The 22475-nt window shown below is 37.3% G+C and overlaps 1 protein-coding gene across 1 annotated transcript in view; it reads right to left on the bottom strand.

Moving 5' to 3' along the window:
• Positions 1-396: 396 nt before the first annotated feature.
• The window catches only part of LOC116267107 (cysteine-rich repeat secretory protein 38-like), a 43156-nt gene continuing 21077 nt past the window's right edge, over positions 397-22475 (bottom strand). Inside the window, exon 2 of the mRNA XM_050081104.1 lies at positions 397-415. The gene's annotated coding sequence lies outside the window, so the exon portion shown is untranslated. The remainder of the gene's footprint in view (positions 416-22475) is intronic.

The following is a 22475-nucleotide window of genomic DNA, read 5'->3' as shown; positions in this document are numbered from 1 at the left end:
GCATTATTCCAGTAAAAAAATCTCAAATCACAAAAACTTCTGTGATAGTGATATGAAACTTGAATACTAATCTTCAATATTATGTGAATTTGAAGATAGAATACAAAGGTTAAACTTTTCCGAGGAAAAAAATGCCTAGTAAACTACAAAATTTTTAATATACAAGCAGCAGACATAGCTTGTTCAGACAGATACATCAAACTCTCAAGACATGCATGTCTAAACAAAGGAAAGATATTTTTCTTTATTTTCCTCATCAGAACTTGGCTTCTGATTAGACTGCTGCTTCTATGAGCAGGAAGATGAAGATGACCAGGAACGCCGCACAATGTTCACTTTGAACCGGAGACCTTCTTAAACTCTGCTCCGTCTTTGGTGCAGCACACCTTATCTTAACTGGCCTGTCACACACAATCTGCCATCCACGTATGGAGGTCACATTCATATTATCAAATCAAACGACTCACAGTGAGAGAAAGAAAGTAGAAAGCCCAAACATTTTGAGGGTGCTGTGAGAAATTGCTATAAAAAATAAACCAATTCGTCTTCTTTTTAGTTGCACCTGATCCTAGGAACATATAGAAATGAAAAGCTCAAGAGTTCAGTCAGGAGCCATTGAGTCTTGTGTAGAGGAGAGCATTCACGTGGCTTACCCAACAGCCAAAGCTGTATCTCCTAGAGATGAAAGCCACAACATGCAAAAGAAGCATCAAAACAAGCAAGAAGACAACCGGCTTCTGTGCCCTATACCTAATAATCCTTGCATTTTCCTTCAGGAAAAAAAAAAGAAAAAAGTGTCACTGTTGGAGGACTAAAAAAAAGTGTATTTTGTGGATACCCGGTATATTTTGGAGGTTTACATTACATTCTGATCTACCATGTTCTCAAGTCCGTCTGGTTGAGTTTGAACTAACGGAATTTGCCATGGAACTCAATTTTGGTTTTCTTTTTTCATCTGAATTTAGCTTAAGTAGCAAGGAATATTTCTATGTGATTGATTTAGACTTTTATCAAACATCTGTCAACTATCAGTTTCGGATTCAAATTCAGTTATGAAATTACGTACTAAATCTGATCCATTATATACTATACAGGCATGTACATCTCAATGTATATTAGGAATAGCCCATGCGCCATTGGTTTCCATCAATTTCTAAGCTAAGTGCTTCATGAGGTCACCTTCATTATCCGTTTTCAATCAACAACGCATGGATCAAGACCCAACAAGAAGTCGTTCATGTAAATGCACACTTTATATACACAGACGTTTCATCAAACAATTGAGGGCTAGCTATGTGGGTACCTGAAAATGAGATGAAAATGTGTGGTTTTCACTCAATGTTGCTGCAGATCCAGAGAGGAATACCACAGATGAGTGAGAGACAAGAAGGAGAAAATTTGATGATTTTCTCGAAGGTTGCCTACTTCCAAGTTGGTGTAGGATCGCCTCAACAAGTGACGACTCAGCCACTCACGCACAAAATTCAGCTGCTGTGCCAAGGCCCAGTTGAAACACTGATGGTGGTGTCACCATTGTCGTGCCAGCGGACGATGCTGATAAGGTCCTTTGATGCGAAGTTTGGAGGAACTTAAGAATATCAGATGAGTTGGTGGTTTTTGAGGGTGGGGCATAACGAGTTCCGCTTGTTGTGAGGTGGATGAGAAAGCTATACCCTTGCAGTGGTTCTTACCTGGAAGAAGCCATGGCAGCAGTTTGCGGACAGAGTGTAAGGAAGAGAAGAAAGGGTAGCAGGTTGTAGAGATGGAAGAACATACCTTTGGAAGACATGTAAACCTTTGAAGGGAGGTTGGAATGCAGCCTCCAAATGGTGTTACTGCAATAGGAAGAGATGTGAACAAGGATGGTAGAAGAAGAAGAAGAGTGAGAGGCAGTGAGCAATGAAAGGAAAGGAAAAGACTCAAGTGTTGAGTGCACAGCATAGAGCGAGAGTGAAAGAAAGGAATGGAGAAAAGGTGTTTCTAGTGTTTGGATGACTAATTAATAACAAGGAAAAAACAGGAGAGCTAATAAGTGTGTTTGGAAAGAAAGGAAAAGAAAAGAATTTTTTAATATAATTCTAACCTCTCTGAAAATGAAGATTGGAAGGAAAAGGAATTCATTCCTTTTTCCGTTTTCTTGCTTCTCCTTTCCCTAACCATTTTCTTTCTTTCATTTTCCTTCCATCTATTTATTTTCCTTTCTTTCTATCCATTCAGACAATGCCTAAGGGTTTTGAGATCAAGCATCTCGAGAAAGGAAAATCGTGTGTGCCACTGGTGAGCGTTCCATGGTGTCTATACCCAGCATTTTCGTCTCGAGTCCGTTTTGAGTGTCCAGCGTCCAATGATTGTGTTGACTAGGCAAAAAACGGAACATCGTGTTCTGTTTCGCAGCATTCCTAGGGCTGCACAATGAGTTGAGCCAACTCGGGCTCGACTTGAACTCACCCGAAAAAGCTCAACTCATTTATAAATGAGTCGAGTTCGAGCTCACCCATTAAACTCGAAATGCTAAACGAGTCGAGTTCGAGTTGCAAGAACTCGACTCGTTTAACTTGACTCGACTCGTTATTTGAAATAAACTGAACCGTACAAACTGGTTCGTGAAACCGGTTCACCGGTTTAGGGTTAAAACGAAAGCCAATCTTCCGGTCTTGAATCTCTTCATCTTTTCCTCTAGCTGGTCTCTCTCTTCTCGTTTCTTGTCTTCCCTCTTCCATCAACCACGATGGCCAAACGAGACGAGGTGACGAGAGACAACCAAGGTCCGCAGTACCACCCTTCGCCTTCAGTCATCCGTGCTTCGTTTGGAAGGGGAAGGCTGAAGGGGTGAAGCTGCGAAGCGCCGAAGGGCAAGCACCAAGCGCGGCAGCCGGCAGCCAGCAGCAGAGTAGCCGGAAGGCGGCGGGCGGGCAGGTGCTTCTTCTCTTCTTCTTCTTGAATCGCTTCTTGTTTTGTTGGGTTTTCATTTTTTTCCCAGTTTTCAGCGGTTTTGCCTCATACTTCTTGGTCTATTTTTGTGCTCAAGAACAGAAGAAGCGCCTGGATCTTGCTTGCGTGGTCGGTGCCATGTGACCTTTGTCCCGGACTCCTGGTTATGGTTTATCTTCTCCCTTGTTTTTTTTTTGGTTTATTGCTTTTGTCTTTTTTGTTGAATCTTGTGGTGTTTGTTGAACCTTGTGATGTTTTCTAATGACTGTTTTATTTTGTTGTCACTGATAGTACATTCGTTGTTCTCATTTTCTTGTTTTGTTGTTTTTACATTGTGTAACGATGGAGGAGTTTGGCTTCTGTTTTTTGTTGTTCATGAGAAACTGAACGAGTTAAGCGAGCTTGAGCTCGAACTCGACTTTGTGTAATCGAGTCGAGCTCGAGCTTGTGTTAAGGAGCTCGACTCAAGTTTGAGTCGAGCTCGAGCTGTGCAAGCTTGAGCTCGACTCGGCTCGTGTGCAGCCCTAAGCATTCCACCCTATTCTACAGTGTCTTGTCCTGCTCTTTGGGCAGCTGGCTTAAAGTTAGTTAGGAAGGGGTGATGAGAAAGGAAGCTACACGAGTTCCAAAGAGAGAGAGAGAGAGTTGGAGGAATGAAGGTGGGAATTTAAATTTGTAGTTGGTTGTTCCATCATTTGACAGGAAGTCAAAGCTTCCACGCAATCTTTTCTGTATGAGACATGGGGTCTGCTTTCTTTGGTGTTTCATGGTGCTGCATGCCCCACCGAGCTTCAACTTCTTCATTGGTGATTTTTTTTACAGCACAAGAATTTGATGCCCCAAATACTCATAATGGACATTGGCTGCCTATCAGCCTCATTCATCTGCTTCGTTTAAAGTTATTCATTTTGCATTAGTAAAACATATTATGAAATGAAAATTTTATTGGAACGTGCTCCCAAATTGTAAACAATTTCCCACGTTTTATTTATTTCAAACATGTTACACCAGTCTCAAACGGTTAGACATTACTTATATATATATATATATATATATATTTATTTATTTATTTATTTATTTATTTATTTATGTAGGCACACACACAGGACACCCCTGCTAGACACACACACACATAATATTATAGGAACACACCCTTGCAACACACACACATATAGAGATACCCTGCCCTATCCCATGCTTTTCAAATTTGCAATGCCTGAGCCCGTTGCCCCACACCTGCACTGGTACCTGCACCCTTGTGACTTGGTGCTGGTTACTTAGAAGGTTGATGTGCATGTGGCCCACCTGCACTTGCACCTACACAACACATGTGCCGTGGTTGTGTTCTTAGAAGCTGATGTGCGTGTGCCCCACCTGCACTGCACTCCATCCGTGTGACTTTGTTTCTTAGGAGGCTGCTTAGAAGACTGATGAACACTTGCCCCAGCCCCACCTGCACTTGCACCTGCATCCGTATTACTTGTTCATGTTTTCAAAAGTCTTCTTGGAAGGCTGATCTGCTTCTTCGGTAGGAGTGGAGGTGGAGGTGAAGATGGAGGAGAGTTGGTTGTTGACCACTTTCCTGCAACGGGAAATATGACAATTGAACACTTTTGGGAGCAGAAATGCGTTAAGGAAAAAAAGAAATGAAGTTTTGCATACTTTAGGTCCATCGTATTTCATTTCCATCGTAATTGTACTTGCAGTTCTCCTTGTTCGGTCTCTGTTAGAGAGAGCAATAACTGAGTCTTATTCAGTCAATAATTGCTGGGAAACATGTGAGCAATAAGCAGATCAAAATCTTTAGGTAGTCCTATTGTTGCTACAGGAAGACTGCCTGCACGTCCTCTCTTGTGTTCCTGTGAATGACACAACATACAACACAAGACAACACATACACTGACCCAGCACTTGTTTCTACAAGTGGTCACAAGGCATGACACAAGGCAGCAAAGATTAAGCACACGACAAAAATCTTTGAGCACACTGAAAGCCTTTCTCACACACTTTTGGCTGACCCAAAGGGCCATATATATATATATACATGACAAAAAAAACTGAAAAATAAATGACATGAACTTGGTGATTCCACTATAGCCATAATGACATGACTCTGGTGATCTGCTATGGTTAATTGACATATGCAATAAAACAAAAACAGAAATTAAAATAGCATGGTGAAGGGGCACTTGTCATACATGGAATTATAGGGGACCCAAAGTTGAACCCTTGACCTTCTCATAAACACAGGTGCACACGTTTTTATTTTTTGCATTAACTTTCATCATATATTCCGCATTGTGCACAGGAGAATGTGTTCTATATTTTGCTTTGCTTTAAAAGTGTTCTTGAGCACCCGATAATGTGGATCACATGTCAGCGTTCTAATTTTCAATTTTGCAGGTTTCAAAATTGGGTTTCCAGTGGAAATTATCTATTGGAGAATCTGTAACTTCCTGGCTTGAAAGTGAGATCATATTTGGCTCCAATTGCTTTCACTAACATAAGATCTCCAGTGAACAAGACTATAATCAAATGGAATATTTTCCTCATGTCTGCGGAAGTTTGAGAATAGGAGTTTCACAAGTACCGCACCCCAAATCATTATCTTTTCAAATAATTTAAAATTTGTCCTGCACATGACCTACAAAGGATATGAATATTGGGAAATCCTGGACACTTGTCAGTTTGCCAATCATTTTTTGACGCATATTCTTTCAATTGCATAAATATTGATGAGATATCAGAGATTGGTTTTGGTTCATTTTTTAGCACCAAATTGTACTCCAAGCCTATTGTGAAATTCTGATGCTCACCCGCAATTATATGGTGTCTGAAATGAGCCAATATCAAATAAGTCACACTTTAGGGGATGTGGCATAGGGAGACGAGCCATAAGAGATAGGCAGGTGGATAAAGGTTCCAAATCCCTGCCCATCCTGGAGACTGGGGAAGGGCCAACACGATTTTATGGACTTCAGAAAGTGGGATGTAAATGGTTAGGGATATGCCTTTAAGTATAGTTGGTAAACTTTTGAATCAGATTCACGTAACTTGAAGATTGGTTTTCAGGTCAAAGTGTTGACTTGGTAATTCGGATGGGTTAGATTATAAATTTTATACTACATTTTTCTATAAGTACATGAAGAAAGTAAGTCTCTCAAGACGCCATGTTTGGTTTCTTCCAACTAAATTGAATGACATGGAATATGAGTATTTGTACATACTTAGTAACTTAAGAAATAACATTTAGTATTTAGCAATGCATGATGCAATTAGGAGACAATCAAACATACTCAGCAAGCCCCAACTCCTGACATCATAAATGGATGCAGAAATATTTAGTATTTATTGGTACATGACTCCAATAGATGAGAGCGAGTTACATGCTTGGCCGTGCATGGTATACAGCTTTTAGGGCACGACAATTGTACCTCTGGCCTAGTTTTGTGAGTGCGTGTCGTGCACATGAACTTATATACAATTCAAATGTGTAAAGACCTGTGCATATAACCACCTTCACTAGCAATTATCTCATTGATTTCGTTCTTCATACCAAGACCCTGTCTAGATATGTTCAGAAATCTATATATATCGATATTTCGGCTATTTATATTCACAGTAGATTTATAATGGATGAAATACGCTCATATATGCTTTATTAACTTAAACCTCTTGTCTATGTAAAGCAGTGGAAGTTCTTGTTCATCATTGTCGAGTGAGCAGCTGCATGATGCAGGAAAAGCAAAAATTACTATTTGCAAGATGAAGTTCTGAAGCGGGAAGGGAGCAGTGGAAGAATTCAGATCAATGATGCTTACGTTACAGGAGGAAATTCAGCAAATAGCTGCTTCAGTTGCCGCCAATTGCAGACAGAAACCTTGATTTCTCGAACCCCTGTGACAAGGATAATGTCGTCCAATGGCTCTATAATGGTTGGATTGTTAATGTGTTTCATGAACCTGTTAATAGAATAGTTTCCAAATTGTTTTCATTGCCAAACAGCCCGATCCTATGAGTCACATATTTTTCATGTCTAGTTTTAGCTGATTTAGATACCGAAGAATCAAGTACCCCTTTTTTGCATGTGAATTAAGGAGACCCTTAAATTGTTTATAGCCTAAAGGTAGAGGATACAAGTGAAATCGCCCAAGCAGGCTGGGGTTTGCATCATATATAGTCTGTTATGTCTGTTCTTTGATAACAAGAACACTATCATCACAAGACCCATCATTATTTGTACATCATATTTATCATATAACACTATCATTGTGAGATTTCTGGGGTTACAATGCAACTGAATGCATACATTCCAGTAAAAAAAATCTCAAATCACAAAAACTTCTGTGATAGTTATATGAAACTTGAATATTAATCTTCAATATTATGTGAATTTGATGATAGAATACAAAGGTTACACTTTTCCGTGGAAAAAAATTGCCCTACAAAACTACAAAATTTTAATATACAAGCAGCAGAACATAGCTTGTTCAGACAGATAACATCAAAACTCTCAAGACAATGCATGTCTAAACAATGAAAAGGTATTTTTCTTTATTTTCCACCATCAGAACTTGGCTTCTAATTAGACTGCTGCTTCTATGAGCAGGAAGATGAGAGATGACCAGGAACGCCGCACAATGTTCGCCTTTGAACCGGAGACCTTCTTAAACTCTGCTCCCGTCTTTGGTGCAGTACACCTTATCTTAACTGGCCTGTCACACACCATCTGCCATCCACGTATGGAGGTGACATTCATATTATCAAATCAAACAGACTCACAGTGAGAGAAAGAAAGTAGAAGGCCCAAACATTTTGAGGTTGCTGTGACAAATTGCTATAAAAAATAAACCAAGTTCGTCTTCTTTTTAGTTGCAGCTGATCCTAGGAACATATAGAAATGAAAAGCTCAAAGAGTTCAGTCAGGAGTCATTGAAGTCTTGTGTTAGAGGAGAGCATTCACGTGGCTACCCAACAGCCAAAGCTGTATAACCTAGAGATGAAAGCCACAACATGCAAAAAGAAGCGTCAAAACAAGCAAGAAGACAACCGGTCTCTGTGCCCCTATACCTAATAATCCTTGCATTTTTCCCTTCAGTGTATTTTGTGGGCTACCCGGTATATTTTGGGAGGTTTACATTATATTCTGATCTACCATGTTCCCAAGTCCGTCTGGTTGAGTTTGAACTAACGGAATTTGCCATGGAACCCAATTTTGGTTTTCTTTTTTCATCTGAATTTAGCTTAAGTAGCAAGAGAATATTTCTATGTGATTGATTTAGACCTTTTTATCAAACTTCAATCAACTATCAGTTTTCGATTCAAATTCACTTTTGAAATTACGTACTAAATCTGATCCATTATATACTATACAGGCATGTACAGCTCAATGTAATTAGGAATAGATCAAGTGCTCCATCAGGTCACCTTCATTATCCATTTTCAACTTCTTCATTGATGATTTTTTTACAGCACAAGAATTTGATGCCCCAAATACTTGTAATAGACATTGGTTGCCTATCAGCCTCATTCATCTGTTTCATTTTAAGTTATTGATTTTGCATTAGTGAAGCATATAATGAAATGAAAATTTTATTAGAACGTGCTCCCAAATTGCAAACAATTTCACACGTTTTATTTATACACCAGTCTCAAACGGTTAGACATTACTTATATATAATATATATATATATATATATATATATATATATATATTTATTTATGTAGGCACACACACTGGACACCCCTCCTACCCGCACACACACACACACACACATAATATTATAGGAACACACCCTTGCAACACACACACATACACTAATCCAGCACTTGTTTCTACAGGTGGTCACAGGGCATGACACAAGGCAGCAAAGACACACGACAAAAAATCTTTAAGCACACTTGAAAGCCTTTCTCACATCACTTTTGGCTGAGCCAAAGGGCCATATATATATACATGACAAAAAACACTGGAAAATAAATGACATGACTCTTGGTGATTCCACAATAGCCATAATTGACATGACTCTTGGTGATCCACTATGGTTGTAATTGACATATGCATTAAAAATAAAAAACAGAAAATTAAAATAGGCAAGGTGAAGGGGCACTTGTCATACGATGGAATTATTGGGGAACCCTAAAGTTGAACCCTTGACCTTCTTCATGAAAACAGCTGCACACGTTTTTAATTTTTTCATTAACTTTCATCACATATTCCGCATTGTGCATAGGAGTGCATGTGTTCTATTAATTGCTTTTGCTTTAGAAAGTGTTCTTGAGCACCCTATAATGTGGATCACATGTCAGCATTCTAATTTTCAAATTTTGCATGTTTAAAAAATGGGTTTCCAGTGGAAAATAGCAATTGGAGAATCTGTAACCTCCTGGCTAGAAAGTGAGATCATATTTGGCTTCCAATTGCTTTCACAGGCTATAAGATCATCCAGTGAACAAGACTATGAATCAAAAGGAGTATTTTTCTCTTGTCTGCAGAAGTTTGAGAATAGGAGTTTCACAAGTACCAGACCCCAAATCATTATCTTTTTCAAATAATTTAAAATTTTTTCCTGCACATGACCAACAAAGGATATGAATATTTGGGAAATCCTGGACACTTGTCAGTTTTCCAAATCATTTTTTGATGCATATTTCTTTCAATTGCATAATACGCGATTGAGATATCAGATATTGGTTTTGGTTCATTTTTTCAGCACCAAATTGTACTCCAAGCCTATTGTGAAATTCTGATGCTTACCCTCAATTATATGGTGTCTGAAATGAGCGAATATTAAGTCACACTTTAGTCGATGTGGCATAGGGAGACGAGCAATAAGAGCTAGGCAGATGGATAAAGGTTCCAAATCCCTGCCCATCCAGGAGACATGGGAAGGACCAACACGATTTATGGACTTCAGAAAGTGGGATGTAAATGGTTAGGGATAAGCCTTTAAGTATAGTTGGTAAACTTTTGAATCAGATTCAAATAACTTGAAGATTGATTTTCAGGTCAAAGTGTTGACTTGGTAATTCGGATGGGTTAGATTATAAATTTTTATACTACATTTTTTCTATAAGTACATGAAGAAAGTAAGTCTCTCTGGACTCCATGTTTGATTTCTTCCAACTAAAATTGAATGACATACAATATGAGTATTTGTACATACTTAGTAACTTAAGAAATAACATTTAGTATTTAGCAATGCATGATGCAATTAGGTGATAATCCCAACATACTCGGCTAGCCCAACTCCTGACCTCTAATTGGATGCAGAAATATTTAGTATTTATTGGTACATGACCACAATAGATGAGAGGGAGTTACATGCATGGCTGTGCATGGTGTACAGCTTTTAGGGCACGACAATTGTACCCCTGGCCTAGTTTTGTGAGTGCGTGTCATGCACATGAACTTATATACGATGCAAATGTGTAAAGACCTGTGCATATAACCACCTTCACTAGCAATTATCTCATTGATTTCGTTCTTCACACCAAGACCCTGTCAAGATATGTTCAGAAATCAATATATATCGATATTTTGGCTATTTATATTCACAGTAGATTTATAATGGATGAAATATGTTCATATATGCTTTATTAATTGAAACCTCTCGTCTATGTGAACCAGTGGAAGTTCTCGTTCATCTTTGTCGAGCGAGCACCTGCATGATGCAGGAAAAGCAAAAATTACAATTTGCAAGATGAAGTTCTGAAGAGGGAAGGGAGCAGTGGAAGAATTCAGATCAATGATGCTTACGTTACAGGAGGAAATTCAGTGAATAGCTGCTTCATTTGCCTCCTATTGCGGACTGAAACCTTGATTTCTCGAACCCCTGTGACAAGCATAACGTCGTCCAATGGCTCTATAATGGTTGGATTGTTAGTGTCTGAATCCACAAGCTCAAAACAGTTAGGACCATTCTGCTTACGCATATCCAACAGTTATCAAACTCCACATACACGCGATAACTGAATAGCAATAAACTTGTTCTTTTGGATGCCAGATCAACCTATTAACTATGCCATAAAACGAGTGCTAGCATGAGCTGTTCAGACCAACAGTATAGTGGTTCACAACCTAAACAATAAGTTTCACAATTGAATCCAAAACATTCTACCTTCTATTAACTATGCCTTATTTATAGTTAATTTGATGGATGAGAAAGGAAAATATCTATAAATTGAATCCTTCCAAGATCATCATCATACTTGTTGGAATATATGTGGAATAACCATAGCAGAAAAGGATGAAACAGACGAAGATAGAGAGGGGCTCTGTCGAGCTGTCCGAGTCAAACCTAACTGGGCCGGAACTGGTTGGATTTTGCACTCGAGCAAGATGGGGGGTCAATCCCGCACCTCCTAAAATGGTGTGAATATCTCATGATTTAACTCTTTCATCCAGACTTAGGTGCATTTCTCTAGGGCCTTTCCACTTTCCTGGCTTGTGTGCTATTGAAGATTTACCTACAAGTACTATAGCAGTTCTTGCTCAGATTGGGTGCGTTTGGGAAATTGGTAACAAAAGCTGATTGTAGGACGCAGAAATATTACTAAATATAAGTAAAAAGATCTCTCTCCCTAAATGATGGGAAGCACAACAGGTCAGGCTGGGTTCCATATATTGACCACGTCATCTTGAAGAATATTGTCCCGATGGTATTGAAGAGTGGTGATCTGGAATTAATAGTGCCATTGTAGAGGCTAATTTGACCTGTTCTTGTCTTCCCCTGTTCTTGTCTTCCCCTCTTCCTCTTATGATTTTCATTTAAGAAATTTGACATTTTCATGGAAACAACTCTCTCTCTCTCTCTGAATCGAAATACCCATACACTCTTATGATTTTCGTTGAAGAAAATTGGCATTTTGAAGGAAGCAACACAATGCATATTTGTTCTTGAGATCCAAATAAAAGTTCGGGTCTCTTATCTACATGTTTCTTGGTGCAGCAAAGGGCATCATTAGCATACTCAATGCATACACAAGGATCTTTCCCGCAGATATCGTGGTCTTTATTAAAGCGAGCATCAACTGAAAAACAAGTCCAACCAAAGAAGTAGTTGAACGTATCACTGGTCGAAAACCTTGAAGAGCAAGAAGAAGGAGGATGAGAACAAGAAAGAAATCATGATGGCAAAGTTGATGAAGATAACGACCTGTGATAATAGCAATTGGAGATACAGATTTGAAACAGAGCGAGCGGACATATTATGGTACCTGTCGACTTCACCTTCTGCCTATCGATCCCGTTATGCATGGTTGCGGTGAAGAATTTAGGACCCTTGTTCGAAGGTTTAGTTAAAATCCTTCTTGCTAGCTGCTGCCTGTGCAACCACAGCGGTTGTATGTGCACACTTATATAGACATAGAGTTAAACCACAAACTGCTTTGCACACTAGCTTGGTGAATGAAGTCAAGTGTACCACAAAAACTGCGGGCACTTGCGTGTCGAGGGGCCCTTGCCTGGAAGTTTGACATTTTCTAGGAGGCGAGCTATCCACAGCAGAACAAGTAAGCATGGCCTAGCCTCACTCCTTGAGGTCATGCATGAATCTTTCTCTGCCACTTAAGGAATTGAGAAATAAAATGCGAGGAACATTCAGAAATGTTACTTCAATTAATTAAGAATTGGCTATAATGAATGCCTTTTACGTAGAAGCTATGAAGCCAATCAATAGTTAGAAGCATATGATCTTTAAATTTGGTTTTTCTAGCGACAGAGTTAAAGTATTTCTGACAGTGGATCAAAATCGCATTACCTGAACATAATCCTGCAAAATGCGGGGGCATCGATTATGAATTAATTTCATATTCATTGGATCTATCTAAAGAACCAGAGTACTTCATTCGATCAAACTACATCAACAAGCAGGCCAGATTTGGGTGATTATTTTTTAGGATATCCCATGAGGGTGGATCCGAATAACCTATATGGCATTTTTTCCCATTAACATTTGCTTCTTTTAGGTTATGAGTTTGACACTAGTTTCTATTTTCTCGACCTAAGCTAGCAATCTCACGCAGACAATTACATTTTACAAATTGCTTGGTTTCCCCACAGCTTGATGGATTCCGTATATGAACATTCCATAATCCGAATGGGTTGATGAAAAACCTACATTAAGTTGATCATATGTTGGAGTTTAATAGCGTTTTTATAATATGAAAAAATGAATGGCACTTATCGCATTAACATTTTATTAGCATTAATATTTTTTCTAAAAATATTTGTATATTTTTATTTTTATTTAAAATATTTTTTTTTAAGAACATAAGGAGTCTGGTTTTAACCCCTGACCTAATGGTCTGGGATCTGCCAGTTACTCAACTCTCTCTCTCTCTCTCTCTCTCTCTCTATATATATATATATATATATATATATATATATGTATATATATATATGTATGTATATGTATATTACATATACATATATATATACAAATATATATATCTATATATACATATATATATATATGTATATGTATATATATATATATATGTATATATATATATGTATATGTATATATATATATATATATTTGTAGGTCTCAAGCCATTAGGTCAGGGGCAAAATCAGACGGCCATTGAGTTCAATTATTATAGTGTATTTTTTGCTATCTAACTTACATATATGATCTTAAGAATAAGCTGATATCAAACATATATTGAGTGAATCATTTTCTAAAATTTAGTGGAACTGCTCATATATTGAACGGTTTATTTTACATCAAAAATCTGATGATGGAGAAATCTCTATCTTCCTTAAAAACAACTTAAACCAAACCATGTTTCTTATCAAATTAGTTTTTATTAACATGTTAGGATGTTTTTATTTTGTTTAAAATATTTTTAGCAACAAATTGAACGGTTTTATTTTTGTCCATGACGTAACGGTTTGGGGTCAACCAATTTCCTTCTCTCTCTGTCTCTCTCTCTCTCTCTCTCTCTGTATATATATATATATATATATATATATATATATATGTATATATATGTATACAAGCCTTTGATTTTAAAGGATGGTAATGTCTAAGTAGAAAAAAAGGAAACTAAGCTGTATTTTCACGAAAGGGAAATACCCTTTAAAAAAAAGGATGTCGATTAAGGAAATTGATTTATTCCCTCCTATGAGTGGTATTTTTGTCTCTTGAAAATAAAACTTGGTTTTATTTTTTCAACTTCATCTCAAACATCTCGCCTTCTTAAAATCCATGGCTCACACGCTATGCATCTAATCAAGTATATAAGTGTTTGGTAGCTATATCTATAGAAAAATTGAATAGTGATTTTAGCTATCAAGAACCATCTTGTTCACTTGCACAATAGAGAGAAAACAAGGAGAAAATTTTGATTGCCATATTCGCTATACAATATTAATGAACATTTTTTTTATAACCAAAGTCACAATTGACTCACCATGATTGACATATACCTATGTTGTTTGAATCGCGATTCAAATATGCCAAACCAATTTGGGTGGGCAATTGCTGTGTGTAACTTAATGCTCATTTTTGTATTAATATTATTTTACAGATTTTGAGCTTTTATTTCATATGCTTATTTATTTATCCAAAAAATAAAATTCACATGTTTCAGCTGTCCGATTCAGCACCTTGACCGATTCGATGGGTTATCTTTTCTTTTTCCAGTACGAATTCTGAGCACTTAATTGGTAAGTTCATTGCATGGCGAATTAAATGTTCCAACGTCAAACTAACTCATTATGTAGCCACATTGCAGAGCCTCTGGCTACGTGGCAGTATCATTAGAAAATGAAGCTCTAACGCTAGCTGGAAAATTAATCCCCACAGTTTCCAAAGAATATAAAGAAGCCTAGTTCTAGTTAAGGAAGAAGAAATTTTTCACTTGTACATGCACGAAGAGAAAACAACCTCTGACTCAACAGTAGCTGGTACTTTGATATTCCAATTCTAGTGCTGGCAAAGTAAAGATTGTCACAGGGACGTGCCACTTAACTTTGGTAGCACAATTCCTAAATAATTGCACGAACAGTTGCTTGGGAACAAGAATATCACGAAAATGTTTAGATATTTAAAATTAGAGAACTTCATTTTGATTTGAAAATGAAAAAGAACTCATGTCCATAGTGGCTATTATAAAATAAAAGATTGGATTCAATCTGCTAATATTAACTTAGTTGTTTGATCACATGCACCCAAGTATATATATTGCCCATAGAAATCAATTTTGCAACAACCAGCAGAATTTTGGCCGATTAAAATTTAATCAATGGCCAACCGATTGGATCAGATAGCAAACTGAGCAGAAGATTTCGGATCAAGTTCCAACTTGACTGATTTTACTTCGTCCTTTTTATCATATGGTTCACATAAAACATGGCGATATCTGGGGCTTTACCCCACAGGAAAAGACCCCTTTGGAAATACACATCTTTTGTGATTCCCAATAGACTTGTTAATCTGCTATATATATATATATATATATATATATATATATATATATATATATATATATATATATATATATATATATATATATATATATATATATATATACACTGATATAAATAGTACATGGTTTCGTGTAGGCATTTTCATTCCATTGCATGGTTATTTTGCCATTTATTTTCAATTTAGTTTTTTTTTATCACATGTCAACCGGTCCATCATGTCAAAATCTTTCTAGTTACAAGCACTAGCTTTTTATTTTACCCACGAGTCGAATTCAGGTGAGCTAACGTTTTATGATTGTAATATGTTTAGGGGACATATATATATATATATATATATATATATACATATTTCGCAATAAACTTGTCAATATGCTGATGATGGTATGCCAACTAGATTAATCTCTGCATTGGCAGTGTTTTGTGTTGGAAAACTAATTAAGCACCGGGAGACATATTCTGTTCCTGTCGCTTCCAAGCTAGGGACTATGAAATTAATCAGAGTTAATCCTTTGACTGGGAATATCAATATATATGAAGCTAAGTAATATTTTGAAGCGGTAATCAGAATCAGCATATTCCTGCAAAACTACAAGCTTTTGAAAACCTGTTGGGTTGTATTGCACATAGTTGGCAAACTTGCTGGGCTGACTCAGGAATTGCTTGAGTCAGCTCGTATCGCCTACAAATCTGGCCACGAGTTAAGGTATGAGCGAGTTAGAACTTGATTCACCCCAAACTCGACCCGACTCGACTCAGTTTATAAGTCAACTTGTTGACCCAGTGACTCCGACTTGGTCTTCTACCGATCCGAGTTAGAGTTAGAGTTAGGAATTTGCCAATTATGGTATTACATTTATAAAATAAATGAATAATATTGACAAAGTCAAAGAAATACATTAATTAAACAAAGGGAAATAGTAACGTCATGCCAATGATGGCTTCAAGTAGCACCATCTTTGTGGGACATGAGTCGAGTCAAATCACATGGTTCAATGTCGATTACGCTACTCATGGCCTACCAACCAATGGACACAGGCTTTTTCTTCCACCACTTTCTTTTTCAAGGTTTCTGCTTGCATGTTTTTTTCCTTGTCAATGATCTTTATTGGTGTAAAAAATGAGAACCATCAGTCACAAGTTTACTGATCTGATTGATGATGTCGAAGAAGCACGCCAATGATATTTTTTGCTGAAGTAATTTGCACACGTCAGTGAAGAGGATAATGATTCTCGAGAAAGAATGAGAAAAAAAAATGGCATCATTTTGGATACCCGTGGTTTAATAGTATTCGAGATCTTCAAGACTTGAAAACTATAGATTTATGACTAGACTCTTTCCCCTCTGATCTTAAATCCTATTTTTTCTCAATGCAAAGTACTAAAACAAAAGCATGCTTCATAAGATCTATATCAAATAATTCATAGATTGTAAATATGGTAAGTAATTAAGATGGTGTGTAATACTTTGAGAAACTAAGTCTACCTCCCCAGACTTTCACTGGCATTTGCTTGTGCAAAACATGTCAGCAACAGTTTCCTTTCATGTGTTTGGAAATAGTAGCACATTGCTATTGCTTCATGAATTTGTCCCAAAAAATTTGGTCAAATTCATGAAACTTTATAACTACTGTTCTATAAACCATCCTCATTTTTTTGAGTCACATTCATGAGATAATAACAATATATTACTGATGCCAAATGACCCCTTCATGTCGCTAAAGAATATGGGTCATGTATCTCCTCTTTCAGCATGCTGATTTTTTATTTTGCCAGATTTCTAGGTATGCTCAAGGCTATTAAGCTGTGGGCTAGGTTTTTAGAGTTAGCATGAGTGGGTGATTGACTAACCATCCCTTGTCTCAATAATTGACCTAAAATGTTGAAGTTCAAAGTGAATGCATAATACGCCAAAATTGATATGAAACAAAGACTTCATGTTGGTGTCATTTTTTAAGTCTTGGTTGCATTTTTTATCGAAAAAGGAAAAGATTTGCGATGATGCAGGGTGAGTCCTTCTATATCGGCCGATTAAAATAGAATTAATGGCAAACCGATTGGATCTCATGGCAAACTTGAGCCGAAGATTTCGGATCAAGTTTCAACTAATTGGCCGATTCTACTTGGTCGTTTTCGTCACATCGTTCTCAAAACATGCCGATATATGGGCCGTTTTCCAATGTGAGTGGTCGATCACAGGCTTCTCTTCCACTTCCTTTCTCAAGGTTTCTGCATGCATGTTTCCAATTTCCTTCTCAATGTTCCCGCAATTCATGACTAGTGGTGCAAGAAAAACGCGATCTTCGTTGGTGCCAAACATCATCAGTTTAAAAAAAAAAACATCAGTCACATTCTATATGTCAGAGAAGGGCATGCCAGTGATGTTTGCACACATGAGTGAAGATGAAAATGACTCTTGCAAAGGAATGAGATGAAAAGAGCATCATTTAGGATAGAATTCATACATAGAATAGTATTTGAGATCTTCAAGATTAGAAATCCAAGGACTTTCCCACCCTCTTCACTCTGATCTTAAATCCAATCTTTTGTCAATGCAAAAAAGTAAAATAAGGATTGTTTTACCACATCAGCAAAAGCATGCCACATTAGGTCAACGTCAGATAATTCATAGATTTTTAATCGGAGGCTATCAAACATCCCCACAATAAAGCTTGATTGATAGTGTCTGTAATACTTTGAGAAACTAAGGCTAACTCCATGGAGTTTCACTGACATTTGCTCATGGAAAACATGTCCACTAATAGTTCCCTTCTCGTCACTAAAGAATATGGGTCATGTATTTCCTCGTTCGGCATGCTGATTTTGATTTGGTCAGATTTCTAAGTATGCTTCTGGCTATTAAACAGTGGGCTAGGTTTTCAGAATTGGCAAGAGTGGGTTATTGACTAACCATCAGTTTTCTAGATTACTGACTTTGAGTTGAAGTTCAAGTGAGTGCATAGTATTGCAAAATTGAGATGAAACACAAACTTCATGTTGGTGGCATTTTCTACCAAGTTACCATTTCAAGTCATTGCTAACTCTAGCAAAGACCTGTCTATTCCAGAGGATCAATGGAAGGTTTCAAGAGTGCTAATCCATATCAAGACTCTACTTCCTCAATGCAGAGAGACATACCTCCAGTCTAAGCCCGTTCTAATGCCTAGTTTTTAGGCCCTCCTCTACGTGATGGTTTTTAATTTCATAAGGTGGCATTTGATGGCTTTGGGATTATCAATATTTTAGAATTTTAATTTCAGAATATTAATTCTAGAACCCAGTGGAAAAGGAACCGTATTTCCTATTCCTAGTTCAAGTAGTGTTTGATGGAAGATGACTTTAATGCTTATGTTTGATCGACACAAGCAAAAGAATTTGCGACAGTTGAAATATTTTAATAACCAATATTTCGAAAATTTCTAAAAGGCTATGAAGCAATAATCATAAAAACTCTTTTATAGAAGAATCTGGTCGTTTTGAAAATCTTTGAGAATTTCAGGGTCCAACTTAAGATGTTTGATACATAATTGGCAAATCCAGGGATCTGACTCGGGAATCATTCGAGTCAGGTCGGGATCATTCATTTACTGGGCCACAGGTTAGGACCCAAGTGATACACACCAAGACTTGCTCTTGGCAGTGAATTGGCAGACCGGGTGGTTTGTTAACTTGGTTGTGAATTGTCTAAGTCTGACATGATATGAGTCTTTGTGATACGGAATGAAACTACTGATAAAAAATTATTTTCACCTGGTTTTTCTTTTCTGAAACCAGTATAGAAAATTGTTGCATAGTGAGCAAAAAAATGTTTTTTGCCACCTGCATTATATTAGTGCCTTGTGTAGGGGCATGATTTCATGATTTGCAAGTGATAGATGACGGGCTATGGGCAATGACTGCTCGGCACCACACTCAGCCATGTGTCTTTGTCCTTGTGTCTCTCTCTTTCCTGGGCTGTCCCTCTCTCTCTCGTAGATAGTCAGTTGGCCTCCCTTAGGCTGTGGCTGACAGACTGTCAACTAAAATGATGCTGACAACCCCCAAGAGGTTAGGGGTCTCTAGAAATCTCCCTCTCTCTCTCCCACTTCTCCCCTTTTTTACAATGGATGCTAAACGGCTGGTTGCATGTTGTTGTGAGTCTGATTTTTGGTAACCAAGCTGACTGAGTCAACCCACTGACCAACTGACTTGGTTAACTATCGATTCAAGTCTGACCCAAGTTTGGCAACTTTGACTTTGTTGGAGTTTTTGTAGTGGAATGGTGCCTTCGATCCCTTCTATTTTTCCTGAGCAAGTTTGCCAACAGTCTCCAGGATGAGCGCATGAACGGTAGAAGCACCAAAAACAGCAGGTAGCAGCAGCAATTGAAACAGGAGAACAAAGAGAGAGAGATTGAAACAAAAAGAATATACGACTTTGCTTCTATGAGGCACAAAAACAGGGTAATCTTCCGATTCAACCCTAATTTTGAGTATTGCTGGGCTTATATAACCAGCCTCATAGGTTTTCTCATACATGCCCACTGTGCAGTTAGGGTTATGAGAGATTTGATGAATGGATATTGTAAAACCGAAATTTGTTTAGAATGAAAATCCTCAGTTTGAAAACCTTTTTGCAAAGTTTATCTCCTAACTGTGAGTTGGCCCCCTCACAATTATGGGAGGAAGGGATATGGCTCATGGCCATTGTCCAACAGACTTGATAAAATATTTGCATCTTTAAAAATTTGAAAGAAGAGTACATCTAATGCAATGCAAACAAAAGAGAAATTCAAGAAGGACAAGGCAACTATTCTTCTATCAATCAATCATACATGCACCTAAAACTAGTGAGTGCAGTTGGTCCTTTGTCTCTTTCATCCACATTAACATTCTTTACTTTGTTGCTAGATAGTCTCGCACACTCATCAACTTCTTATGCTCTCTCACACTCAATGATTCAAGAATAGTTACTTTGGCTAAAGGGAAGTGCTAACATACTGCTCCATAGCTAGTTGTACAAATGGATGCTATTCTTTGATTAAAATAACAACCCAAAGGATTTGTTCTTGTGGTGGTTTCCCTTTTTATAGCCAGTGCTGACTTTGGCATGGTCAATTTTAATTTACTTCATTTATCGGTTAAACTCCATTTCATGATCAAATATGGAAAATCTTGTGAAATGAAAAGTTTGGCCTGTCAAGTCATTATTTCCAAACAATGGATGATCAAATGCAATATCTAGAGAATGAAAACGGCATAAGTGGATACCCTTGAATCCATTTATCATCTATTTTCAACTGGTTCTATTTATAATGTAAATTACATAGAACAACTAATAGTTTAGGGGTGGAGCCAGGAGAGACTATGTGAAGTTTTCAACGTTTATCGTGGTTTAACATGCTCGAGGTGGATCGCCGAGTTTGCCAACCATGCTCGAAAATGCATGCAAAGATACTGAAAAAGACATTTGAGGCTGTGTTTGCATCAACTATGAAAAATTTTGTTCCACAATGTTCCCAATTTTGGGAACATTGAAGAACGTATTTGGGAACATTGTGGAATGGAATTGTTCAACGTTGATGCAAACATGGTCTCACATGTCATCTCAAGTATCTTTCCACGCATTTCTTGGTCAGTTGAATGGCAAGAGTAGCTGGGTGTGTGCTTTTCGCTTTGAAATACATTGGATTGGAGAGCGTCTGCGATATCAGTGAAGGATATATTGATTGTTCTTTGTTGGAACTTTGTGGTTCTACCCAAGATCTCAGCACAAAGCATCAACATGCTACTTTGAACCAGCAACGAACAACAGAACGACTCATCAGCGCAGAGATAGAGAGAGTTATAAAATTGGAAAAGAAATGGTATGATTGAAGGATTTTACAAGTTTGCTTCAAGGAGCCACCTGAGCTAATACATAGGCTACCTTAGCATAAAGTGAATGTTGGGCATTATATCTGGCTTCCTTGAATTCCTTGTATGCCCAACTAGGCAGTTATAAGGCTAATACATAATAATCTTTTCAGATGTTGGTGTAACATGTAAGAGGTTGTAACCGACCTCATAGTGGATGAGATCATGAGTCTAGTTCATGGCCACAACCCAACATCTCTCACTTGGTCATAAGATTGCAACCTGGATTCTCTTTTGCTTTCTAGTTTTGCACACAATAACAAATGCAACAAACAATAGTCTAACTCAAGGGTACATTCACTTTTGGTTTTCCTTCAACAAGACAGCCATTCTTACGCAAAATAACTCTTTTAGCAGGCGGAGTTCCAAATATGTAATCATATAAGAGCAATATTCAAGTAGGCTCCCACTTTCTAAACATTCACACAATTATATAATTAGATTGGCAACATACCCAATGGTTATTATGACTTTAAAATGTTGATCTCAAAGACTGTTTTAAATTGTATGGGGATTTTCATTTTGTATTATCTTTATTAATATACCCCTGTATAAAAGATTTAACTCACTTATGAAGACAATTTTCCTATACAACTGCTAATATCCATGTTATCACGTGCGAATTTATCACTTATTGACTTCCAGTTAGATTTACCATTTATTTTGTCAAGGTCAACATGTAGATCCACTAACAAATGCATACAATAACAATTCAAACATAGCCAAGGAAACCTAGACATTTGTAACTTATTATCATATGAAAAATAGAGGAATCAAACTTATTTGGTTATTTTCCTAACTAATCCAAAAATTGATCCATAAGATGATTATTGAATTCACTAATAAACTTTAGTTGGTTCATTACTAAACTTATCAACAGTCGGTTCATTATCAGATTGTTTATCCAAGTATTCAATAGATCAAACTTGATAATCAATAGGAAAAAAATATTTCCCTTCTTCAGACAATTTCTAGTTATGCATAAAAACATCGTAGACCCTTTTTTCGATCATTGGGTACCGACTACATTTGCATGTACAAACATATTACTCAATTTCTAGATCTGCATTTTGACATGTAGTATATATCTGTAAAGACATCGATATGGATCTAAATTAGTGTGGATATCATTATATTCAAGAGTGTTATCTAACACCTCATGGCAAATAGTGAAATCAAATTCAATCTCAAAGAGGACCTTATTTAGTAGCATATTA

The sequence above is a fragment of the Nymphaea colorata genome, chromosome 13, assembly GCF_008831285.2.
Source record: "Nymphaea colorata isolate Beijing-Zhang1983 chromosome 13, ASM883128v2, whole genome shotgun sequence".
NCBI classification, from domain to species: domain Eukaryota; kingdom Viridiplantae; phylum Streptophyta; class Magnoliopsida; order Nymphaeales; family Nymphaeaceae; genus Nymphaea; species Nymphaea colorata.
The sequence above is the reverse complement of the archived record's forward strand: the minus strand, read 5'-3'. Positions and strand labels throughout refer to the sequence as shown.